This window comes from Ambystoma mexicanum, chromosome 3p (genome assembly GCF_040938575.1).
Source record: "Ambystoma mexicanum isolate Mex_15411 chromosome 3p, UKY_AmexF1_1, whole genome shotgun sequence".
Lineage (NCBI taxonomy): Eukaryota > Metazoa > Chordata > Amphibia > Caudata > Ambystomatidae > Ambystoma > Ambystoma mexicanum.
In genome coordinates, this window is record NC_090925.1 from 1,187,303,033 (window position 1) to 1,187,322,022 (window position 18,990).

The following is an 18,990-nucleotide window of genomic DNA, read 5'->3' on the forward strand; positions in this document are numbered from 1 at the left end:
ACCTTCTCTGGGATAGACTACTGTTTCCCAGAGAACAGTAAGGTTAAATTGACTTTAGTAGTCTTTTTAAATTCCTAGACCCAGCACACACTATCATCCTACAGAGTGCTGGAGGGGCTACCTAGTATCCCCTGTGTCTAAAATACTCATGCAGCAGGCACATGCTACCCTTTTCTATTGAGATGGCTGGTGGTAGTGGTTTTACAACAAACTACTATGATTTTTCCCATGAACACCCGTAGCAAAACATTTTGAGAGCCATGTTTTTCAAGATGGCGCCTTAAGCCCCTTTGTTTAAACAAGTTCCGGTCTTCTTTTTTCACCATTTCATTTTGGAAAGGTCCTTCTAGTGTTTGTCTCTGCGCGCCAAACCAGGTTTGGTCCCTTTGTTTCTATGCCTTTGGCGGGCTTCAGGACTGAAGATTGCCTATGACGTCTGAGTGTTTGGGGTGGGCAGGAAGTGAGGGAGGTGCCCAAAACTCCCTGTGCTTAGTCTCCTAGGAGACCCAAATGCACTCTGGCGTGATTGGCTGGCTGACTGTCCGGCAAGGACAGCCACCCTGCTGGGTGACTGGCAGCTAGGCTAGAATTAATGTGAGAAAACTGTTTAAAAGGCAAGTCTCTTGCACTAGAAAGCAGACTCGATCATTGGAAAGAAAGAACCGAAGACGTGCTGGAAGAGGACAGCTGCTGCATCTCCTGGACCATTGATTTTCCGGGTGAAGCTCTGCTGCAGGTCCGAATCACCAATGCTCCTTTCGACAGAGAAGCCCCTTCAAAGACAACTTCTTCCTTTGTGTTGGTGGGACCAATAAACTCGTAGGCCACCTGGATACCATTCTAAGAGCTGGTTAGGATTACACAGGGGGAAGGACACCAGATTCTGTCCTTGGTGAACAGCTACTCACACTGAAGTAACTCCATTTTGTCCGCATTTCCGATGAACCCGTGCAGTGCAGGAGTCCCCCGACATCTTCCCTCTTGTCCCCACAACCGAGGCTCAGGAACAGTGAGATCTGGAGGAACAGCCAGGAACCAACATCTTCAGCTGCATCTTTTGCTTCATACTAAGGTACTGTGACAACCCGATTGAGAGAACCCTTCTCTCGCAGTGAAAGTTTGTGGAACTTTCCAAACTTGCAGGCCTAATCAGCTTGTGACCCAACATATGATTCTTTTTCGTACAAACTACTTCTGAAAACTTTGGCAAAGACTTTACTGTTTACTTCAAGAACTGCTCTTTCCTATCCAAGACACTAGTCCATTGACTTTGGCCTAGGTCTATTGAACTGAATCGAGTCCTCTAGTGAACTATAACTATTTGCACTGCCTAAGAAAGTATTTGTGATCTATTCTGCTAACTTGTGCCTTTTTACTCCCATTGAAAGTAACTGAAATGCCATTTTGCTCCTATTTCAGGGGAGCCTAATTTGTTCAGAAACTTATTGGTTTGCTATTGAAGTGTGTTTGTGTATAATATTAAGTTGCCTCCTTCTAGTGAATGTTTTCTAAATGATTGTGTAATAAATGAATACGTTTCTTACCAAGAAACCTTGAGTGTTTACTTGAACGACTGTGATTGTAAGACCTCTGTGTAACCTCTTGTACTGCTCACATTCCCTCTTGAGATAAGCCTCGCTGCTCAGCTCGCTACCACAAAACTGTGCAGTACAGACTTAAACCACAGGTTGGTTTTGTTTGCACCTGTAGTCCTAATTGTATTTGGTGCTCCCAGAGGGTACTGCATGCAATTCTGCCTCACACCGGTGGCAAGTGGTGCGGATAAAGTATAGTTGTTACATTGAGAGTGCTGCTCTTACTTTTGTTCAATAACCTTCACAAGGATAAGCACCACTAGAAAAGCAATTGTTTTATAATGTCAAAAATGGATACCTTCAAACAGGAAGCCCTGATCATTCTAACAATAGATCAACTGAAATATATGTGTAAAGTCAGGTCTCTCTCTGTTAAAGGCAAGAAAAATGAATTGATTGAGAAATTATTGAATCACCAAAGACTGGGAGGTAGAGCTATAACCACTACCCCCTCAGAAAATGTGGATAATGTTGATGAGGATGATACTGATTCAGATTCCAACTCTATGAGTTAGTGGAGTCAGAGGAGTGTCAGGATGTGAGCCCCACTGCACCTCTACTTGCTTTAGGTCCTCAAGCCATAACCACAGGGACCCTACCAGGTCTAGTACTGCGTCCAGAATTTGTCTCTCTTGAAAAAATGAGACTTGAGTTAGAGTTTAAAAGGCTCCAAATGTAAGCTGAAAGTAAACATCAAGAAATCAAACACAGAGAAATGGAAATGCATCATGCTCTTGAAATGAAGAAATTGGCCCTCATTCCGAGGTTGGTGCTAGTCATGGCGCTATTAGCATGATTAGCACCAATACCGGTACCACTACCGACTCGGTGGTATGGGGATTTACCGGTCTATTCCGACCTTTGCGGGACCAGTAAGTCCCCATTTGTAAAGCCATTCCCCATTCCCATTTGAGCCCCCCTAGGGCTTCATGGGAAGGGGGAAGGTGTCAATAACGGTACCACAAATTGCGGTACTGTTATTGACCCCGGTATCCCTTTGCGGGTCCCGTCCATAACGCCTGGTAAAACCAGGTGCTAAGGGAGGGACCCGCAAAGGGTCCTCGGAATAGGGCGCAAAAGGATTACCGGCACCAGTGTCATTACCGGTGCCCGGTATCCCTTTGCGCCCAGGCCGTAATGACCCCCATTGTCTCTTGAAAATGGTTGTAGCCCAGGTCGTAATGACCCCCTTCGTCTCTTGAAAATGGTTCTATCCCAGAGTCTTCTAGGTCTTCCAGTCCCTAGAGGCCTTGCACGCCAAAAGAAGCTGTGAGTACGTATGAGGTGAGACTTGATATTTTGGATTGGTTGGCTGCTTTTGAATATAACTATGGGATTCAGGGTTTTACAGGGAATCTGTTGATTGCTTGGCTTTTGTCTAGGCTCCCCCAGGTTACAACTGATGCTGTAATGGAGGTGGGGGAACTTGAAAGATTGGAGTATGAAAATGTGAAGCTGGCTTTGATAGCTAGATTTGGAAAAACTCCTTCCCAGTACCTTAAGAGGTTTAAGACCCTCAAAAAGCATGATGGTATTCCTTTGTCTACCTGGGTGTGTGAATGTTTGAAGAACTTAGATGGTTGGGTAAAGGGTTACAGAGTTTCCACTTTTGAGGGAAAGAGAAATCAATTTTTGATAGAATCTATTTTTGATGCCTGCTCTCCTGAGCTGAGACAGCACTTGGCTGACTCTAAGGAAATTGATCCAAATACGTTAGCAAAGGCTGATGACTTGTGGGTTGCCAACAGGGCTACTCACAAGGATTCTGGGGCAACTAAAAAAATAGATGTTAGGAAGCAGCATAAGAAATATGGCAAAGAGAATTCTAATACCTCTAATCCAAAAGGGGGCCCCAAAAATAAAAAGGTTAAGCCACAAGGGAAACCGAATCAGGCTAGTGAATTCCCAGAGGCAGGTCAGCAGAAATCCTCATTTGTCAAAACATTTTGAAAATGTTATGCTTGTGGGTCTACTGACCATGTGAAAGGGGATCCCAGATGTAAGGGTAAATCCTCAGGGGTCCACACTGTCTCCTTAGCCTTTTCCCCAGAGGGAGACGTACAAATGGCAAGTGGAACTTTCAATTACTGGCTGAAGACCCCATTGGAGTCTCTGCCAGTGTTTCTTTAGTGTCTCTGGGTCTGTGAGAACAGCACAATTTTGATGTTTATAATTTAATTCAGATAACACGAAATAATATTACACGGACAGTGCACTTGTGAATGGTGAGGAGACCCCTGCCAATAAAGACACTGGGGCCAGCATTAAAGTGGTGGATGAATCTTTTATCAAACCTGAGGATGTTTCTAAGGCACCCAAAGGCCTCACTAAGCTTGCTGGAGGCCATGTCCAAATGCTTCCTAGACTACCATCTGTCATCCAGTGCAACAACATGACTGTCAAGATACCTGTTAGTGTACAAAGTGAGGTGCCTCGGAGAGTCCTGTTGGGGAATGACTTAAAAGCTCTTGGAGTTGTATCAAGCACCCCCAGGCCTCCCAGTAAAAGGAAGCAGGAGCAGACAAGGAAGGCCAGAGAGAGTAACGTAACTGACTCTCTAGTGGATGTTACAGAGGAATCTATAACACCCAATACACAGGAACTACTAACTGCTATTTCCAGGAAGACTGAGACAAAGGGGAAACCCAAGATCTCAAGGAAAAAGCCAGAAAGAACTCCTGTACTACCAACAAGGACATCCCTGAGAGGGCTGTCCAAAGTCACACCTGTGTCTGCTCCACCAGCTGAGGTCGAGTGTTGGAACAACCAGGAAATGTTGAATCAGCTGCTCAGGATTCAGAGCTGGAAGAAGACCTTGCCCCTGTTGGAGATCTGGATCCTCAAGACCATCCTGAGCTGCAGTCTTTACTGGCAGAAGGTGGCCCCTATGGGGCAGACTTCAGCTAAGGTCAAAGTGAGTGCCCCACTCTTGAAGGTCTTCACCAACAGGCAGCTTCCCAGCTGGGCGGGCAAGAGCCAGGGAAGGATAGGTTGTACTGGGAAGATGGCCTCTTCTACAGTGAACCAACTGAGTCTATCCCAGGGGACTACAGAAGACTTGTAGTGCCTCTAGAGACAAGACACAAGTTCCTAAAGTTAGCCCACAAGATTCCTTTGGCTGGTCACTTGAGCTTCAAGAAAACCAAGGAAAAGCTTTCTCTCTATTTCTACTGGCCTAAGTTGTGGTCTGATGTAGATACATTCTGAAGGAGCTGTCAAACTTGTCAGATCTCTGGCAAGAGTGGAGCCAAGAATGTGGCACCTTTAGTGCCTCTCCCAGTGGTGGGAGTCCCTTTTGAGAGGGTAGGAATCGACATTGTTGATCCCTGAGACCCTCCAACCTCTTCAGGTAATCAATTTATATTGATTGTAGTAGACCATGCTACTAGGTATCCTGAAGCTAAACCTATGAGGACTGTTACAGCTCAGGCTGTTGCTAAGGTGCTACTTGGTATTTTTTACTAGGGTAGGTTTTCATAAGAAAGTCATCTCTGACAGGGGATCCAATTGTATTTCCCACTACATGCAGGCCATGTGGAAAAACTGTGGAGTGACTTACAAAGTTCTCAACTGTCTACCACCCCCAGACGAATAGGCTGGTAGAGAGGTTTAACTGTACTTTGAAGAGCATGATAGGTTCTTTAGAGGAACCCCTTAGAATTAAGTGGGACCTTCTACTGCCATGCCTTATATTTGCTTATAGAGAAGTCCCTCAGGAGGAAGTTGGATTTAGTCCCTTTGAGATTCTCTATGGTTATCCATTTAGAGGCCCCATGGCCCTAATTAAGGGGGGGGTGGGAGAGTGCCCCTTCTCCCAAGCCAGTGAGAGTCACTGACTATGTGTTAGGTCTCTGGGGGAGAATGACACTCATGATGACAGAAGCATCTGATAACTTAAAAGCAGGTCCGGCTCTGGTGTAGCATTGGCATGACCAGAAGGCCAACATGGTTGAGTTTACTCAAGACTAGCAAGTTTTTGTTATGGTTCCTAAAAGGCAGAGGGCCTTATAGGACAAATGCATAGGACCCTACAAGGTTGTGGGAAACCCTGGAGAGGTTGACTATCTGGTGGACTTAGGCAATCCTAAGGAGGCCCCCAGGGTCTTTCACACCAACCGTCTAAAAGCCTAAGTCTCAAGACCAGAAGTGGGGGCTTTGCTTCTAGCTTCAGCTCAAGAGGAGGAGGAGGAGAGTGAACATCTACCTGATCTCCTCAGGGGACAACCTTTAGATGAGAAAATAGAAGGGCTTAATCTATCTTCTAATCTGACACTGGAACAACAGGAGGAGTGCAAGTTTCTGTTAAATCAGTTTGCCTGCCTGTTTTCACTATCACCAGACTTGGCCCCTTGGGATCAGCATGATATTTGCACAGGTGACTGTTTAGCTGTGAAAAACAGAGGTTACGTGATGTCAGATACGTCAGAACCCACATAAAGGAAGAGGTCAACAAAATGCTTGATCTCGGGGGAATAGAATTCTCTACCAGTCCATGGTCTAGTCCAGTTGTGCTAGTGCCAAAGGAAGGATCCAAAGAGTTGTGATTCTGTGTGGACTATAGAGCTCTAAATGCAGTCACTAAGACGGATTCACATCCTTTACTTACGACAGATGATCTGGTGGACAAACTTGGTTCAGCCAAGTACCTCAGTACATTTGACCGAACGTCAGGCTATTGGCAAATTGCCCTGACAGACCATGCCTAGGAGAAAACTGCATTTTCAACCCCAGCAGGCCTCTACCAGTGTAAGGTAATGCCTTTTGGATTAAAGAATGCACCTGCAACATTCCAAAGGATGGTTAATCAAGTTCTGAATGGGATGGAGGACTTCTGCATGGCATACTTGGCTGACATTGCAATGTTCAGCCCTACTTGGAAAGAAAGTCTTGACCACTTAGGATATGTTTGGCAGGCTCCTGAGCAGGCCCATCTGACCATAAAGGCAAGTAAATGTCTAATTGGTCAGAGCAGAGGGGTATACCTTGGACATGAGGTAGGAAGAGGTGAAATAAGGCCATTGCCTAGCAAAGTGCTAGCTACACAAGAATGGGCCACCCCTACTACTCAAACCCAAGTGAGAGCCTTCTTAGGTCTCACTGGTTATTATAGGAACTTCATAGAGAACTGTGGGTCCATAGCTTCTCCCTTGAATGTAGTCTCCTCACCCACATTTCCTAAAAAGGTCAGGTGGAACGAGAAGTGCAACAAGGCATTTGAAGGACTTAAGAAAGCCCTTTGTCAAGCTCCAATCTTAAGAGCTCCTGACTACAGTGAAACCTTCATTGTGCAAACAGATGCTTCCAATGCAGGTAAATGTGCAGTCCTGAGTCAGCTGGATGAGAACGGTAGGGAGCACCAATCTGCTTCATTAGCAGAAAGCCGAAGGGACCAGAAACAAGGTGGGCAACCATTGAAAGAGAATGTTTTGCTATTGTGTGGTCACTGAAGAAGTTCAGACCATACTTGTATGGATCTACTATTGTGATTCAGACTGACCACCAACCCTTGAGATGGTTAATGCAGATGACGGAGGAGAATCCTAAATTGTTAAGATGGTCAATCAGCCTACAGGGGTTTGATTTTACCATTGAACATAGGTCAGTGTGTAATCACCAAAATACTGATGGTCTCTCCAGAAGGTTTGACTGACTCGAGTAAGGAGATTCATCCGGGGTGGATTAAATCCTCCTGTTCTTTAGAATGGGGGGGGGGCGAGTAATAGGGAGAATTCTCAGAAATATGCTAATTTGACACTTGACTTATGTACTTTGCCTTCTCAACTAAGTACGCACGGTGGGACCAGGTTCATGTTTGTTCCATCTGTGCCATCCTTATTCCTTGCTTAATTTTGCTCTCTGTAACATTGTGATTACTTTCCTCTCTGACTGTTTTTCTCCCTCCCCTCCGCTCCCCATTCATTGCCTACTCTCTTATCCCCCCTCTCCCTTATCTCCTTTTTCTTTTCTTTTTTCTTTTGCACTTACGCTATCAGAAATGTGTCCCTGGACCTGGCGAGATAGCATAAACTGTCTATCTTCCCTTCCTCCCTTGTCCCACTCCCACCCCATGTTAGAGAGTATTCTCAAACATGCGCTAATTCCCTTCACCTAAGAGAGCCCCAGCAACTTTGCTGGATTTTTTGGACTTGCTTTTTTACCTGGAAAGATTGTGAGCTTTTTCTCCCACTCTTTCATGTATTTTGATGTGTGTGTTTTACTCTTGCGTTCTTTGATTATGGAGTTTTAAGAGAACTCCATAGGCATCTTTTCATGTGTGTTACACAGCACCCTCAGTGCAGTGACACAGGGATATCTTTTTAGACTTTCCAGAGGTTTAAATACCTTCTCTGGGATAGACTACTGTTTCCCAGAGAACAGTAAGGTTAAATTGACTTTACTAGTCTTTTTAAATTCCTAGACCCAGCACACACTATCATCCTATAGAGTGCTGGAGGGGCTACCTAGTATCCCCTGTGTCTAAAATACTCATGACGCAGGCACATGCTACCCTTTTCTATTGAGATGGCTGGTGGTAGTGGTTTTACAACAAACTACTATGATTTTTCCCATGAACACCCGTAGCAAAACAGTTTGAGAGCCATGTTTTTCAAGATGGCGCCTTAAGCCCCTTTGTTTAAACAAGTTCCGGTCTTCTTTTTTCACCATTTCATTTTGGAAAGGTCCTTCTAGTGTTTGTCGCTGCGCGCTAAACCAGGTTTGGTCCCTTTGTTTCTATGCCTTTGGCGGGCTTCAGGACTGAAGATTGCCTCTGACGTCTGAGTGTTTGGGGTGGGCAGGAAGTGAGGGAGGTGCCCAAAACTCCCTGTGCTTAGTCTCCTAGGAGACCCAAATGCACTCTGGCGTGATTGGCTGGCTGACTGTCCAGCAAGGACAGCCACCCTGCTGGGTGAGTGGAAGCTAGGGTAGAATCAATGTGAGAAAACTGTTTAAAAGGCAAATCTCTTGCACTGGAAAGCAGAATCGATCATTGGAACGAAAGAACCGAAGACGGGCTGGAAGAGGACGGCTGCTGCATCTCCTGGACCATTGGTTTGCCGGGTGAAGCTCTGCTGCAGGTCCGAATCGCCAAAGCTCCTTTCGACAGAGAAGCCCCTTCAAGGACGACTTCTTCCTTTGAGTTGGTGGGACCAATAAACTCGTAGGCCACCTGGATACCATTCTAAGAGCTGGTTAGGATTACACAGGGGGAAGGACACCAGCTTGTGTGCTTGGTGAACAGCTACTCAAACTGAAGTGACTCCATTTTGTCCCCGTTTTCCGATGAAGCCGTGCAGTGCAGGAGTCCCCTGACATCTTCCCTCTTGTCCCCACAACCGAGGCTTGGAACAGTGAGATCTGGAGAAACAGCCAGGAACTAACATCTTCAGCTGCATCTTTTGCTTCAGACTAAGGTACTGTGACAACCCGATTGAGAGAACCCTTCTCTCGCAGTGAAAGTTTGTGGAACTTTCCAAACTTGCAGGCCTAATCAGCTTGTGACCCAACATATGATTCTTTTTTGTACAAACTACTTCTGAAAACTTTGGCAAAGACTTTACTGTTTACTTCAAGAACTGCTCTTTCCTATCCAAGACACTAGTCCATTGACTTTGGCCTAGGTCTATTGAACTGAATCGAGTCCTCTAGTGAACTATAACTATTTGCACTGCCTAAGAAAGTATTTGTGATCTATTCTGCTAACTTGTGCCTTTTTACTCCCATTGAAAGTAACTGAAATGCCATTTTGCTCCTATTTCAGGGGAGCCTAATTTGTTCAGAAACTTATTGGTTTGCTATTGAAGTGTGTTTGTGTATAATATTAAGTTGCCTCCTTCTAGTGAATGTTTTCTAAACGATTGTGTAATAAATTAATAAGTGTTTTACCAAGAAACCTTGAGTCTAAGCGTCTACTTGAACCACTGTGATTGTAAGACCTGTGTTACCTCTTGCACTTCTCACATTCCCTCTTGAGATTAGCCTGGCTGCTCAGCTCGCTACCACAAAACTGTGTAGTACAGATTTATACCAAATGTTGGTTTTGCTTACACCTGTAGTCCTAACTGTATGTGGTGGTCCCAGAGGGTACTGCATGCATTCTGCCTAACATCCCCCCAGTTGCTCGTTTTGTTCTTCTCCCCCACACCGCCCCTCCCCTCCTCTTTTGTACTCTCTTGCTCTACCAGAAATGTCGTCATGCCTATTACAGTATTTGCTTGTCTGTTTCCTTTCCCCCCACCCATCCCGTTCCTTCCTTATATGTCTTAGCACTTGCACTATCTGAAATGTTGCCAAACTCAGTACGATAGTTAACTTTTAATTCTAATTGTTCCCAGCCACTTAAAAATGTATCTGTATTTTTCCCTTGTACCCTCCCTTGTAGTGAAGCACTTTAAAACACAATGTGTATCTGCGCTATAAAAAGAAACTATCATATCATGTATGTCCTACTTTGATCCTAACCTACAGATGGAGCTCACCATGGACGCTAGCCCCGTAGGACTGGGGCAATCCTAGCAAAGTGCTCCGGGAGTAAGCACGCCAAAAAGAAAGATAGTGTCCTATGCCAGTAGAAGTCTAACGGACACAGAGCAGAGATATTCGCAGGCTGAAAAGGAGGCCCTAGTGGTGGTGTGTGCCTGCGATCACTTTCATTTGTTCATGTATGGAAAGTCATTCACGATAATCACAGACCACCAAGCACTCGTCACGATCTATGGAAAACCAACGGCACAAATGCCACCAAGAATTGCAAGATGGGGACTCCGTCTACAGGAATATAAATATTCAACACTACATAAACCCGGCAAGGATAATAATCCAGCAGACTTCTTCTCTCTACATCCACACACTGGAGGCACGCCATCACATGAGATGGCGGAGGATATATCAATTACATAATTCACCACGCAATGCCACTCATCATTGCCATGACAGAACTTGCAAAACACACAGCTGAACATGCAACCCTAGCATTAGTGTTGTCCTGCATTGGATATGGAAGATGGCAATCAGGGGACGAGGCACTTCAGGTGAGTCCAGCACTGGATGAATGGCTGTTCAACACACTGGCGAAGGCGTAAGATGAAATCTCCATATCACCATCATCTCTACTGTTGAAAGGAGATAGAATGATAATACCAGAATCTCGCCACCAGAAGGTCATAGAGATAGCACACGATGGTCATCGGGAATCATCCCCACCAAACGCATGTTCCGAAGCAAGGTATGGTTCCCAGGAATGGACAGACTAATAGAGAACGCTAAAATCCTGCCACATCTGACTGAGATCACAAACCACAGTCTTCCTGGAACCACTACGCATGTCAGAGCTCCATGAGGGAGTGTGGGAGAAAGTGGCAATAAACCTCTTTGGGCCCTTAAGATCAGTGGAATATGTGCTGGTAGCACTGGATGAACATTCCTGCTACCCCAGTTAGAAATTCTGGCATCCACAGCAGCCACAGCACTGATAACGGCACTTGATCGCATCTTCTCATTGTTTGGAGTACCAAAAGTGGTTAAGTCAGACAAGGGCGCTTCATTCACAAGCAAAGATCTCCCAAACTTTGCAAACTACCTGGGATTTAGTCACAAAAAAATCACACCCCTGTGGCCGCAGGTGAATGGATTGTTAGAGCGCTTTATGGCCAACATCAAGAGTACAGTTTGCATTACAACAATCACACACATGCCCATCGAACAAGCCCTCTGCCAACTCCTAAGAGATTACCGCAACACACTGCATGACTCCATTGGGAAGTATCCAGCAGAACTCATGTTCAGGCACCCCATCAGGTCAAGAATACCACAGGAGGATGAGGAAGACATATTGCCAGGGGAACAAATGCTAGTAAGGCAAACCCAGGTTCACAAGTACATGCCACTGTTCGATCCAAGGCCCCTGAAAGTATCTCAAGTCAAGAGATCCATGATCAAGGCAGAAAGATATGGATGGGTCATAACGAGAAACAGCTCATTCTTCAGAAAAGCAGGAGAAGACACCATCCGGGCATATGGACAAGAAGAAGAAGAAGAGGAAGAAGAAGAAGAAGAACAAGTACAAGAAGAAGAACAACAACAAGGGAAGAGAAAGAAGAAGAGGAAGAATGACAAAGGGAGCTAGGATAGTTGGGGGACAAAGATGAACCAGACAGAGAAGAACACAACAGCGTGGAGGGACTTATGGATGGGACAGCTACATCTCCTCGACAAGGAAGACCCTGTCGCATTATCCGAAAGCCTCGATGCTGGATCGAGGAAATGGGGTAGGACAGCACTTATTTTGGGGGTAGATGTAGCCTCGCAAGATGTTGCCATCATCAGATGCATCAACAGAAATTAAGTGTCATGGGACCCAGATATGGTGCGCACACATCTCGTGCAAATAAAGTAGTTACTGCTCTGCATTCCTGGTTTCCAGATGTTTGTGCGTGCGCTGAAGCTGCGCCCGGCTCCATGCCCTTTCACACACGAGTAAAGACACCACACTGTTCACTAAGTCGATCTCCATACCTGAATCTGAAATTATACGCTTCCCTCCACCAAAAGGCAACCATACAAAGGCCCTCATAAAAACTCCATCAAACACTATCAGGTTAGGTGAAGGCTCTAAGATGCTCAGAAAGGACTGATCACCCATGGATCCAATATTGTCACATGATTGTAATGCTAGAGCTTAATGATGGGGATGAACTATTGACAACCAAATCCCGCTCACCCTTCCAGACACAACAAACAAGAATCACACATACCATCTTACACAACATCCACAATCACTTGCCTACAGGTCAAAGACAATAAGTGTTGTAAGGTACGAAACTCCCTAACAGGTCTTCATAATTCATTGACCCCAAATCTCCACACTGCAACACTCACAATTATTATTATTATTTTTAATACCCCTTTTTATGATTTTGAAGCCGTCCCCACCTTTTAATGTACCTTTAATAATTTGCTATGGATTCCATGCATTCAATGGACATTTAATTCCTTTCCTCTTGGTGCTCTATGCAACCCTCTTGATGGCTTCTATTTCCTTAAACCCACCTTAAGGCCTTGTCATGTCTTAAACTGTTTTTAGTGCACCTTTTTGAATTTTCAAGACTTTCATGTTTTTTAGTGCAACCTTATTGCCTTTAATTCCTTTATTTTCACTGTTATAAGGGTTGTGGTAAAACACAGCCTGGCATACTATGCATTAATCTGACTTTGTCAACCACACATGACAGCATTTCTGTTGTTATAGATATCAGTAAGAGCAAGTCTACTTTTTACTCTGATGTCTTATGCTGCTGACTTTGTCAACCACACATGACAGCATTTCTGTTGTTATAGATATCAGTAAGAGCAAGTCTACTTTTTACTCTGATGTCTTATGCTGCTGATTTGTTATGGTTATATTCTCCGCTGTTTTACTCAGTTCAATTTATTATGCAATATTAGACTATGGTGCTCCAGAAATCCACAATATTTAACTTGGCACATTCAGACTGCCTGACATGCTACTAGGCTATATTAAGGCACACGAGAGCACTACAATGAACATGTACACTATCTTTCATCGACTTTTGCAATATCGGATGACACACAATATACCCTCTGTAATGATAACAGACCCGGCATCGTAGCCAGCGAGGTCAAAAAGATGTATTTCTTTTTTTCCCATTGAAGATATGCATAAAAGTAAACTAAGTGCACCACTCCACCCTCTCCACTGTGTCGCAATAGAGGCATGATGTTTTTCCCATATGCAAGGTTTTAGCAAAACCCAATGTCTGGCATTACACACTATACTGCAAAGTAGGCACTCATGCATGGTGGGGTACATAAGCACATCATTGGTAGCGTGAAGGTTTGGATTCAAACTTCCTTCAAAGCATTTTTATGTGAACTGTTTGGCCTAAAATGGTATCTGGAGGCATACTATTGAATATAAATAATAATACTATGATCAGTTGCAAGAAATAACATTTCCCAGCTTAAGAAAAGAACATTCAACTATTTACTTTGCAATTATTGTTCTGTTGATCTACAATGACCTACAGTTAAAAACACTGCTTGAATTGAAATGTGCAATACGGCTTTAGAGAAAATTGCGGTTGTGGATTTCAGCAATGTGACTGATGGAAGGTTTATCTCCAGTTGAAACTATACATTCTTATCATGCAATGTTATTTTCTTGTATTTAGTCATAACAGTATGGTATGTGATATTGGTTCAGGTTTAATAATAATAATAATAATAATAAATGTTATTATTATTATTATTATTATTATTATTATTATTATTATTATTATTATTATTATTATATTAGGATTGTTTGGGTATTACCGACTGTATTTGACACAAAAATGGAAGCTCAAACTGGTTTACTACTTGTGTGTTGTGAGATTAAAAGCAGCTAATCACACCCAAACATCCAAACATGTCACCCCTTTTTGATGCAGAATGGCGTCAGCACCTGGGCCCTCTGCCCAAAACCTATTACACGTATTCATTGGGTGCTCAGAGTAGACACTATGAATTGCCCATGCCCATCTTACTCTATGGGTCCTTCCATGTAGGGTGGCTGGCCTGTCCCTTTCCCATGAGACTAACCATTACATTGTTGCAGGGTCGCAGGATTACCATTGGCCCTTGTCCCCTGCCATCCACCCCTGGATTTCTGTCCCCTGATTGGCTGGAACTGGTCTCCTCAGGCCTGCAACCCAGTTTGGTTCTCAGCCCTCTGTGCACCTCTTCAAGGTGATATGAAATGACTATGTGTTCCCAATGTATCTGGAAGCAACACCACTTTTGCCTATGAGAGTGCTATCCTCAGTATTAGTAAATGTGTTTGTATTTATTTGGCCGAATGGTACATTTGAACGAATTTGGCCTGTACCATTTGACCGAATAAAAATGTACAAATTGGCTAGAACATACCAAACATGTGTAACAGGGATTGTGAGGGTGTCCCCGGCTCCTATGATCTGTATGTATTAGCCTTAGGGGGCTGCAGGGGTGTCCCCCGCTTCCTCAATATTGGAGGCGGTTGACCGAAAAGAAAAAAAAGAAAAAGGGATCCTGCAGCGTCGGATCCGACCCGCGTTTGAGGGATGGATCTGATGCTGCAGTGCTGCAGTCAAACAGGCGGTGAGTGAACAGTTAAGTAGGGAAGTGGGGTTGGGAGTGGGTGATTGCGTTTGATCCTCTGAGAAAGTATCGCAATACGGCTGTTTTTTCCAAACAGTTTGCAGCGATCAGTTCTCAGACGGTCAAACACACCTAAACCCTCTCCACGTTGCAACATTGTTAACTTGTTCATGTTTCACTTCTCGTATTGGGTTGCTGAGAACTATTCATCTTCCCACCACTGGTGAATACCCATTGTCTAGCTTGGCCACATCACGTGGTTGGGGACCACAAAATCGAGCTCTTCTGGTCTGCAATTTTGAGAATATATTCTGTTTTTCTGCAGGTGGTTCCTTGTCGTCTTTAGTTTGGAATGTGCTGCTTGTCTCTGACCTTGGCTGTGAGCCCTGGAGTTCCGCTTTGTGCAGCCTGGTTCTGCTTCCCCCGTCTTTAGTCCTGCAGCTTGAGACCATGATTTCTACACACTTATATTGTGCTATATTTCATATAGTTTAGTCGTATTTGGTCTAACTAGGCTGCTTATGTGATCCTGTAGTTCCATAGGGTTAGTTGCCATAAGCGTCTGCAAGCTTGCTCTGCTTTTCTCCGTTGCCATGGGTTCAGTGTTTCTGCACTTGGCTAATGAGAAAAATAATAAAAGCTTTGACAGTATGTATATGTATCCGCCCTCTATCTACAGTACTGTGTAAGCATGTTCTTCATGTATAGAAGTGTGTGTTTGTGTGAAGCTTTGTATGGTTGTGACTGTACTTCAACACTAATGTGGTTATGTCATGGTGTCACTAATGACGTCAGCACAGTGGTTTCTCTTTATTTAGTCAACGTCATTCATCATGGCATTTGGCTCCATGACCACTATTGAGGCACCTGTATCCATAAAGCATTCACTGGATAAGGTTGGAATGGCAGTCTGAGAGAATATCTCTGTGCATATGTGTCAGTCACTGCTGCTACTGGGGTTTGTCCGAATAATGAGTGGCTTCTTGCGTTCTTGACTCTTCGGGCCGCCATGTTCATGAGGATGAGGGGGGCCATTCCTGGGACCCTCTCTTCAAAGTAATACAAGCATTTTTTGTATAGTCATCCAACCACAGTGAAATACTGTTTATAGCTGATCGTTTTACCAAATAAACAAAGGAGGAAAGTGCATGTGTTGCCCGAAGTGAGGAAAACCTACAAATTGAATTTGATGTTAAATCTCCCTGGCTCTTCAACCAGTACCTGGCACCTCTTGCCCACCGCATTGCTACTTTCTGCTCCAATTTTCAATGTTATGCGGATGACACTCAGCTCTTTTTCAGGCTACCCTCAGCCACCTCTTCTTCTTCTCTCATACCAGACTGTCTGGCCACAATTCAGGAATGTTGTGTCACCAGTGATCTCTGCTTTAATGCCAGTAAAACTGAGATCCTCCTCATTGGGTTACCTACTCCCTCCTTTCCTCTCTCTCTATGGCCGACGACTCTGGGCCATTTTTCTGCGCCTTCCTGTGAGGCTAAGAACCTTGGTGTCATCTTTGGCTCCACCCTCTCCTTCTCTCCTCAAATCTCTCATGTCTCTAAGAAGTCAAACTATCAGCTGCACCTCCTCAGAGGTATTCTTCCTTTTCTCACTTTCCCCCAGAAGCTCACTGTTTCCAGAGCTCTGGTCCTCTCTAGGCTGGACTATTCCAACAGCATCATTCCAAATCTTTCTTCCTCTACCCCTCGACCTTTGCAGCGTATCCAGAACAGGACTGCAAGACTTGTCCTTGGCCTCAAGCACAGGGATCGCATCTATCCAGCTCTGAAATCTCTTCACTGGTTACCCGTGGCTGAAATTATCAACTTCAAGACCCTCTGCACTGTCCACAAGGCTTTCTGGGGTCTGGGACCACTACACATCCAACGTTCTCTTCCAAAACATCTTCCTTCTCAAGCTCTCCGCTCATCCACCTCCAACTCTTTGAGGGTCAGACGGTTCTCCAAGCAGAGAGTTGGGGGCAGATCTATCTCCTCGGCTGAGGCCTCCCACAGGAACAACATCTGTGCCTCTCTTACACTTGAGCAGAACCACCTCTGGTTCCGGAAGCAACTCAAGGCCTTCCTTTTTGTTTCTGCTTTCTCTCTTCCTCTACCCTGCTGATGCACCTGACTGCTCCATGCACTAATCACCTGGTCACTCTCTGCACTTGGACACCGATTCCTGAATGTCCAGTTGCCCTCACACTGCCTCCGAGCTCCCCAGCACTTAAGGGTCCGTATATGCAACCCTACAGTCCCTCTCTTCACATATGAGCCACCCACTGGCTGCACTTGTGAGTTAAATGTACTTCTCACTTCCCCTCCCCCCTGGCACTTCTCCCCTTCCCTCTTACTCGCACTTGCGCAATCTGAATGACACAAGGCCTAGTAAGATTGTTATTTTGTACTCCCTTGTTTCCCCCTCCTTGTCTTGTCACACCTAGAAACACTTGTGTACAGGCACATTATAAACGCTATATCATATCATATCATGTTGATGCCCTATTGAAGTACATCATAACATATCATATCATGTTTATGCCCTACTGAAGTACGAGTTCAATACCATCATTGTTCATGGGCTTGAATGGAGGATATATTGAAATTTTTTCTACTGATGACATTTCCTGGATTCAACCAGCTCCCTTTGGTCAACCATTCCGTGCTTGAATATCCATGGCACTTATTCAGTGCCTATGGCCTAGCACGTGTTGATGGATGTGGACATGTATTCTTGCAGGCAGAACTGGTAAAATGTTCAGAAAAAATTGCAGAGTATCTATAAAAATGAAAATAGAAACTCTTAATGTAAAGTAGTCTTTATACTTGGGAGAAAATCATTTATGTTGAGGAATCATCCTGAAACTGATGGTCTCAGAATCACACCTGAATGCACACAGACCTCCCATGGCTGCCTAATAGTGATTTTTACATAGACCACGGTAATGTGTGTGCGAAAATGCATTAAAACATGACGCTGGTGTGCAGCCATTTTGGACATTCACTTCCAAACCACAATTAAATTCTACGTTTCTGTGAGCTCAGTTAGAGCTCACAGGTCGACATGAGTTCTGCAATGGTTGAGATATTTTAGTGTGAAGCAGATGAGCTTATTATGGAGCACAGTTTTTGTATTGTTCACTCAAGGACGAGCCGAGAGTGGAGTCAGAGATGTGCAGGTACATTAATAAAGGGTACTGGGAAGGAGCGTGCAGAAGACGAGCTGGGTTTTTCGACTGCTGTCTGGATTTTTCTGCTCTTGCCACTCATGCTTGCTGTCTGTCCTTCGGCCGGGGACAGTCAGCAACTTATGAGTGGCAGGGATTTTACCCCCTTAAGAAGGGAGGTATCCCGAGAGGAGGCAGAGAATTGTAACCCTGAGTGATGGAGTCTTGCTGAGAAAGGAGAACGCTCAGCTTCAGACCTTGTTAGTTGAGGTGTGATCTCTCTGCCTACCTGCCTTGGGACTGGGTAGTGTTGTTGTGGCCGAGATGAGGTTTTCGACTACAACTGCACTAACAGTGATGTATATCTATCATACCTGTCCTTGTACATGTATCTATGTATAACCAGTTGCATTTATTATACAGTTATATGTATGCTTATGAAGTGTGAATAAAGGACCTGTAAAGAGCCAAATACTTTATAACCATTGGTCTGAGTATGCATTATTGCCTTCCTGTGTCCAAGAACGTTTAGCCGTGTAATAGGGTGAGTAACTCTAAGCTCATTACATGCATCTGGAAAGCAGAACAACCACCAGTGTTCATCAACTGCCCCCTACACCCACAGCAACAGGCACATCATTACAACACCCTTAAGTTGCCAAGTAAGGGAAGGATGCTATTGTAAGGCGGACGGGAGAGAAACCGTATATGGATTTAGACCTTCCAGGATAGCCATGGCACTGCTGAGGAGGTGGCATGGGTAAAGGCAGAAATACAATAAAGAGATCAGCAGTCAGTGTACATGAGTCAGCAGAAATGACACACGTTTTATGTCGTAAAATGATTTCATTGAAGTTTACTATCACACAATGTGACCCACGAATACCTGTATGGTGAGATCTGCAGCAGCAAGCCACACCTGGGCCATGCAAAATGTTTTGAATGTATGAACTTAATTGAATACAGACTAATGCAGTTTTCAGTTGATGGCTCGCCCCAAAGGCAATGTTTTGTAAAAGAGCAATGTTTAACCATAGGAGTCTAAACAGAGGAAAATCTATTGCTCATGAGTCTGCACTCTAGACTACAAGT